The 6,401-nt window shown below is 48.3% G+C and overlaps 1 long non-coding RNA gene across 1 annotated transcript; it reads left to right on the top strand.

The window, feature by feature from the left end:
* Positions 1-237: 237 nt before the first annotated feature.
* LOC128773420 (uncharacterized) lies at positions 238-2,003 on the top strand. The gene is made up of 3 exons (XR_008417645.1): positions 238-483; positions 752-861; positions 1,383-2,003. It is a non-coding gene; the product is annotated as an uncharacterized LOC128773420 (long non-coding RNA).
* Positions 2,004-6,401: the final 4,398 nt, after the last annotated feature.

Here is a 6,401-nt window from a genome sequence, read left to right as displayed (position 1 = left end):
GAGAGACACAGAATCTGAAGCAGGTTCCAGGCTCCGAGCTGTCAGCACAGAGCCCGATGCGGAGCTTGAACTCACGGACTGAGAGATCATGACCTGAGCCGAAGTTGGATGCTCAACTGACTGAGCCACCCAGGCTCCCCAACAGCCTTCTGGTTTTTTTTTTTTTTTAAGATTTTTTTTTTTTTAATCTTTATTTATTTTTGAGAGAGAGAGAGACAGAGCAAGAGCAGGGGGAGGGGCAGAGAGAGAGGGAGTCACAGAATCCAAAGCAGGCTCCAGGCTCTGAGCTGTCAGCACAGAGCCCGACTCGGGGCTCGAACTCACAGACTGAGAGATCATGACCTGAGCCCAAGCCAGACGCTTAACCGACTGAGCCACCCAGGCGCCCCAACACCCTTCTGTTTATGGCCTCAGGCTGCTTTCTCTTTGGCTGGTCTGGAGACCCGGCTCCACACAGACATCTCACCCCAACTGCAGACACAGGTGAGAGCGACCTCCATCCTCCACCGCATGCCCACCTGGGTCCCGGTGTGAACGTGGGCCTCCTATCACACCTGCCAGCAGCCCTCAGGGGCCACCTGTCCGGGTTCCTGTTCTGTGCTGCTGACAGATGTAGGCCACGTTCCTCTCTGCCCCAGCTCGGGTGGACTGCCTCCTGCCACGCCCCTCATCCCATATGGTGGTGGCTCTCAGGGTCACGGTGGGAACTAATGTACTCACCCCGACGAGCCCCAGATTTTCCCTTTTACAGTGAGAATCACCCCAGCCCACAAAAACAGGCAGTTTGAAAAGCGCACACGTGACTGTGATCTAGCCAAGAGAATTAAACTGGAAAAAAACTGTTCATGTAGAAGGAGCATGGTGAGGTCCATTGGTAATAAACTAATAAAACATTCTGTAAATATTCCAGACCACGAGGTGGTCTGTGGCCGCTCACAGGAAGCTACGGGACCGGTGGATTAATACACGGTCCCATAACGCCCAGAACACATTTTCCGGGTGGGAAGGAGCCCACAGAAAGATGGGGTGACGCTGTGCCCTCAGACAAATGCTCATCTGTCAGGGATGGCAGGCCCATTCGAGGCAAGATGTGATCATTGTAAACCCTTTATTATCATTTAACAAAAGGGTACGGATAAATTAGTTTGGGTATCAAAGTCGTTTTTCGGTTGTTGCTGCATTCAGCATTTTACTAACCGGTATATTTAAAAGCTCTGCATGTGTAGTGATGTGTAGTGAATAGAACGGTTTCGATGCTGGGATTTATCCGCCAATGTGGGAGGAAGAAAAGAAATGTGGGTTAGAAAAAAAAAATCCCCTAAGATCCATGTCAGGATTGTTTTTTTTTTTTTTCCTCCCCTGTACTATTTTTTTTTTTGCAGTAAAATATTGTTCATCCCTCACTCTGATCTGGAGCTACAGAGCTAAGGAGGATTTTCAAGGTAATTTGGAGCCAAGGACAGAAAAAGAAAAGACACTATCAGTCACTTGGATCTCCAGATAGTCATTTTTTATCCCATGCATTGTTGAATCTGCTTGTCCCTCTTGAAGCCTTTGGATGATTCCTGCAGACTCGGTTCCCTATTCTGGTCTGCAAGTGGTGACTTTGTGTCTGCATACAGCATTTCGCCCTCTTGCCTGGGATCCTGCCGCCTCCAGCAGAGAGAACTTCGGACCCTGTCTGCGAAGAGCAGGCCCCTCCGTGTGCGAGGTCCGTGCCGGTCACGTACACAGCACACCCCACTCAGGTTATTTTCACTTTGGGGCAAAGCTTGCCTCTATGAGACCCCAGAAACACTTCTTCCTGGGCCCCCTCCCTTCTTTCTCTGACCCTTCCTTCTCTAGGGCACAGTCAAGTGGACAAGCCCAGTTTGCATCCGTGAGAGGGGTTGCAAATGTCGACCAACTTTGCTAGCACGATTTCAGCGTGTTCCTTTAGTAAAAGGCCTGGTCTCCTTTAGAGGTGAGGGTGCCGAGGGCAAACCTTATGGAAAATGCAGAAAACAGCACCCTGTCCCCGCCCCCCCCCCCCCCGACGTGGTGGCAGGGAAGCCACAGAGAGTGGACAGGTGAAGTCTGTCTCCTGTGCCCCATCGCTTCCTAGGTTTCAGCATCCCCTGGTGCAAACACAAGGACCCACGTGTGCACACAAGGACCCTGCAGCCAGAAAGCTGACCACAGCGTTGGCCGGTGTTTCCCAAAAAGCATGCAGCAGCACCCCTGGAGGGTTTGTTAAAGCCTAGGTGGCTGGGCCCCACCCCGTTTCGGATTCCATGCATCTGGGACGTGGCTCAGGCACCTGCATTGCCAGCACACCACCCAGGGATGCTGGTGCTGCAGATCCAGGACCTCACCTGGAGAACCACTGAGACAACCAGTGATGCCAAAAGTCAGGTGAGCTACGTGCCGAGATGTTTGACCTATACATTTGCACCTGCTCGCCGCGGCTTCTCTCCCACTTGCCGGATCGTCTACCTGGATTCTCCTCTGTCGTGTACTCAGGGGTCTAAGGTTTACCCTACTTGCAAGCTAACCTGTTAGTCTATCACAGATTCACAGGTGCTGGCAGAGGATGTGAGATGCCTGGGTCAGAGACAAAGGACAGATCAGAGCTTACAGCCAGCCAGAGCAGCAGCCTGAGTATCAGAGTTTACACCGGTTCCCCCAGCACCAACTCCCACAGGAGGGCCAGATGACACACTGGCCCTGCGGTGGGCTGTGGTACAAGAAAGGCACCCCGTGCTTAGGGGGAACCTGAATCTTTTGTAATGGACATTAAAGCTTACCTGACTTTTGCCCTGGAGGGAGACATTTCTTTATTCTACTGACAGTAAAGCACCTTTGCTCCAGGGGTAGCAATATCAGTAGCCCCGATATTTCAAGGCTGTTTGCTACACAAATGTTCTGAAAAATATAGTCTGGAATGAAGGCTTCATGCACCTCTTCTCTTGGGATGTGCAGAAACCTGAAAGACCCGTGGAGGATCATCTCCAAACATGCCTGTCCTCCTTTTCATTGGAAATTGCCAGAACGTAAGTGTAGTAGTCTTTCGGGGTTCCCATAACAAAATATCATGAACTTCATGGCTTAAAACAGCAGAATTTAATTTTCTTGCACTTTTGGTGGCCAGAAGTCTGAAATTAAGGTGTTGGCAAGGCCGTGTTCCCTCTGAAGCTTGTAGGGAGGACCCTTCCTTGCCTCTTCGAACTTGTGAGAGCTCCAGGTGTTCCTAGGCTCATAGATATAGCACTCGAGCCTCTGCTTCCGTTTCCACATGGTGTCCTCTCTGTGTTGTGTCTTCACACGGATTGTCTTCTTATGAGGACACCAGTCATATTGGATGAGGAGCCCACGCTACTCTAGTGTGACTTCATCTTCACTAACTACATCTCCAATGACTCTGCTCCCAAACAAAGTCATATTCGCAGGCACTGGGAGTTCGAACTTCAACATACCATTTTGTGAAGGGGACACAGTTCAACTCATAACACGTGACAAGTGGGACTTGAGGTTGCTAATCAAACTGACCTTAAAATAAGCAGATTACCGGACGTAATCACAGGCGTCCTTAGAAGCGGAAGAGGCAAGCAAAATAGTGCATCAGACTGATGAGATTTGGGAGGGACTAAACCCGCCACTGCCAGCTCTGAAGATGGGGGGACCATCAGCCAAAGAACGCGGGAAGCCTCTAGAAGCGGGAAGAGACCAGGAGTCAGATGCTCCCTGGGAGCCCCCAGAAAGGGGTTCAGCCCTGCTGACACCTTGGTTTTTAACCCAGTGAGGACTTCTAACCTACAGAAATATCAGACAATAAACGTGCGCTGTTTCCATGCACCAAGTTGGTGGCAATTTGTGAGAGCAGCATGGGAAATGCTAGAGCCATCAATCGCAATACAGTTGGGATACCACAAGTTCATTGCCCCAGCTAGTTCCTTTATTGTCCTCTATGCCACAAATTTCATGTGAACGTTGCCGTTCCAAATCCCATGACTGTTGCGTGTATAACTATTTCTGAATCTCAGAAAGAAGGAATTTTGCTCAGAGCGCCAATTTCTCTTTCCACCTGTCTTTCTCCCTTATTTAGAGTCTTGACCATCACGGCACCACTCCCAGGTGACTGAAATCGCAACGCCGCTTTACATTGGGCTTTGCTTTGTTTTTCAATTAAAATCTTTTGTTGGTAGAAGATAGGAGTGCTTGCTTGTTTAATGTGTGTGCATCGAGCCTGATGACTCCCTGTTTGTCTAACAGGAGCTCAGGAAATCAATCAATATTTGTGATGAAACAACACCTCCTCCTCCGTATGCACAATGGCTCGGAAGGTTTGAGTTGTTTAGATTGCAGCTACTCGGGCCACTTGTTTTCTACGTCCTTCGCGCTTTGGGAGAAGGGACCGGATCTTATTCACCTTTGCATTCTCTACAGCGTGGAGCTCATACATTTTAGACTCTCGCTAAATAATGCTAAATGATCGAAGATGGGGATGGTTGTTTTCTGGAGATGTTTTCTCATGTTTTGGCAGCCTTAATTTCCTGTATCTCTTTATTGTTTTCTGTTCTCCTGGCATCCCTCCAGTGGCCACCTCATCTTTCTGTAACCAAGCTTCCTGAGACAGAACAGAACACTCTAGGTGTGGTCTCATTGGAGTCTCTGAGCCGTGAGGTAATGCTCGTCTTCATAATGGTACCTTGTTCTTGCCTGGCACCTTACAAATACATTCATTGCTGGTGAAGAGCGTGAGCGCGCGCGCGCGCGCGCGCGCGCACACACACACACACACACACACACACATTCACTCACTTCCAAGAGCGGAGCGCAAGTAGGTTATCCGCCCCTTCAGAAAATGGACAACTGCCAGCCAGGTCCCTCCACGTTTCATCGAGGGATCCACTTGACGAAGGGAATAACATTTTACCTTGAAATTTTAGAACACCTGTCATCTCGGATCTCAAAGTACCGGTGGAAACTTAAGTTTGCCTTTGTAACATCGCCATGGGAACAGCACCCTGGCTTTTGAAGGTGACCCATTACTTAGCTTCAGGGTGAGGTGGGAGGCTTTTGGAAAAAGTCCACCCGGAGGGGTGGGGCTTCTGAAAGAGGATCCAGAGTGACATCAGTGAAAGAGGGTTCGGGAACGTGGCCTCCAGGGAGGGCACAATTGAAGCGCAATCTATTTGAAGGAGAATGTGATTTTTCTAAAAGAACCAGGCAATTACGGGCAAATATCAGATAATGAGAGTTTTCTGACCTCTGAGGAGGTTTGGAGTTAGTTGTAGCTCATCTCTTAACACTATCCAGAAATGTGTGGTCGAACGGCCTCCGGTTTCCGTAAAGAGAACGAGGGTTTGGATTTGCACAGAAGTTCCCACCCGAAAGCTGAGGTGTCTGAGTTCAGCCTGGCATGGAGGACACTAATCTGCAAAGGTGGGGATGTTGTGAAAAAATTCCTGACATAAATTATAGCAGAAAACCTGAATTTATGTTGTCTTTCATCGGGCTGCCTTCCTGCTGGCTAATACTTCAAATATGCTCTCAGGGTCCTGATACATCTAAAAACACCAGTTTCAGGGCTTTCTTCTTCTTCTTCTTCTTCTTCTTCTTCTTCTTCTTCTTCTTCTTCTTTTTTGTCTTGCTAACACGTGCATATGCCCTTTAACTCACCAAAGTTTTTGAAAGAAGTGTTTATTAAGATAAAAGAAAATTCACTTACAGGACAAGCAATATGCCCATCAATGCAGGCCAAGTTCATCTACCATATGCTTGGGCAACATTCAGTCCAAAAATGGTTCAGGCCAGACCAGTGAGTCCTTTGGTTTTGTATGTTCAAGGAACTGGCATCATGGCCAAATGAAAACATAATTTGCAGCCTCTTGTGAGCATTACAGCCTGATGTGGTCATGAAGAATACCAAGAACGTTAGGACTGGTTCAATGTAATGGATCGTACCAACGCCATACTGAACCATATTGGAACATGATGCTCAAGGAAAAATCAGTCATACTGATCTTGTCTTTATTTAAAATTGTGATGTTTTGCTCATGGTGGACTTTGGGCATTAATTCTGATTTATTAAAAGGTTGCACTAAATATTATTTGCCTTGACATCTGAGTTTTTTGGCGTCCCCTTGAATTTTGCTGCAAAGGCAAATGAGGCACCTTAGTCTTCGCGGGGGGGTGGAGATAAGCATTAGCTCCACCCCCTCCTGAAGTCCCACTGAGATAACTGTAATGAGTCTTTAAAAGTCACAAACCCACAAAGGCAAAGAGGATTAGAGAAGACCTTGGAAGGTCGAATCGGATGGAGAAGTGGTACTTGACCTAGCAGACTGGAGAAAAGGACACCCCTCACTGGCAGTGGCAAATGCTGAGAAACAACCTTATTTCTATCACGAGACTCACTT

The sequence above is a fragment of the Panthera pardus genome, unplaced genomic scaffold (assembly GCF_024362965.1).
Source record: "Panthera pardus isolate Hobbes unplaced genomic scaffold, ASM2436296v1 HiC_scaffold_25, whole genome shotgun sequence".
Lineage (NCBI taxonomy): Eukaryota > Metazoa > Chordata > Mammalia > Carnivora > Felidae > Panthera > Panthera pardus.
The sequence above is the reverse complement of the archived record's forward strand: the minus strand, read 5'-3'. Positions and strand labels throughout refer to the sequence as shown.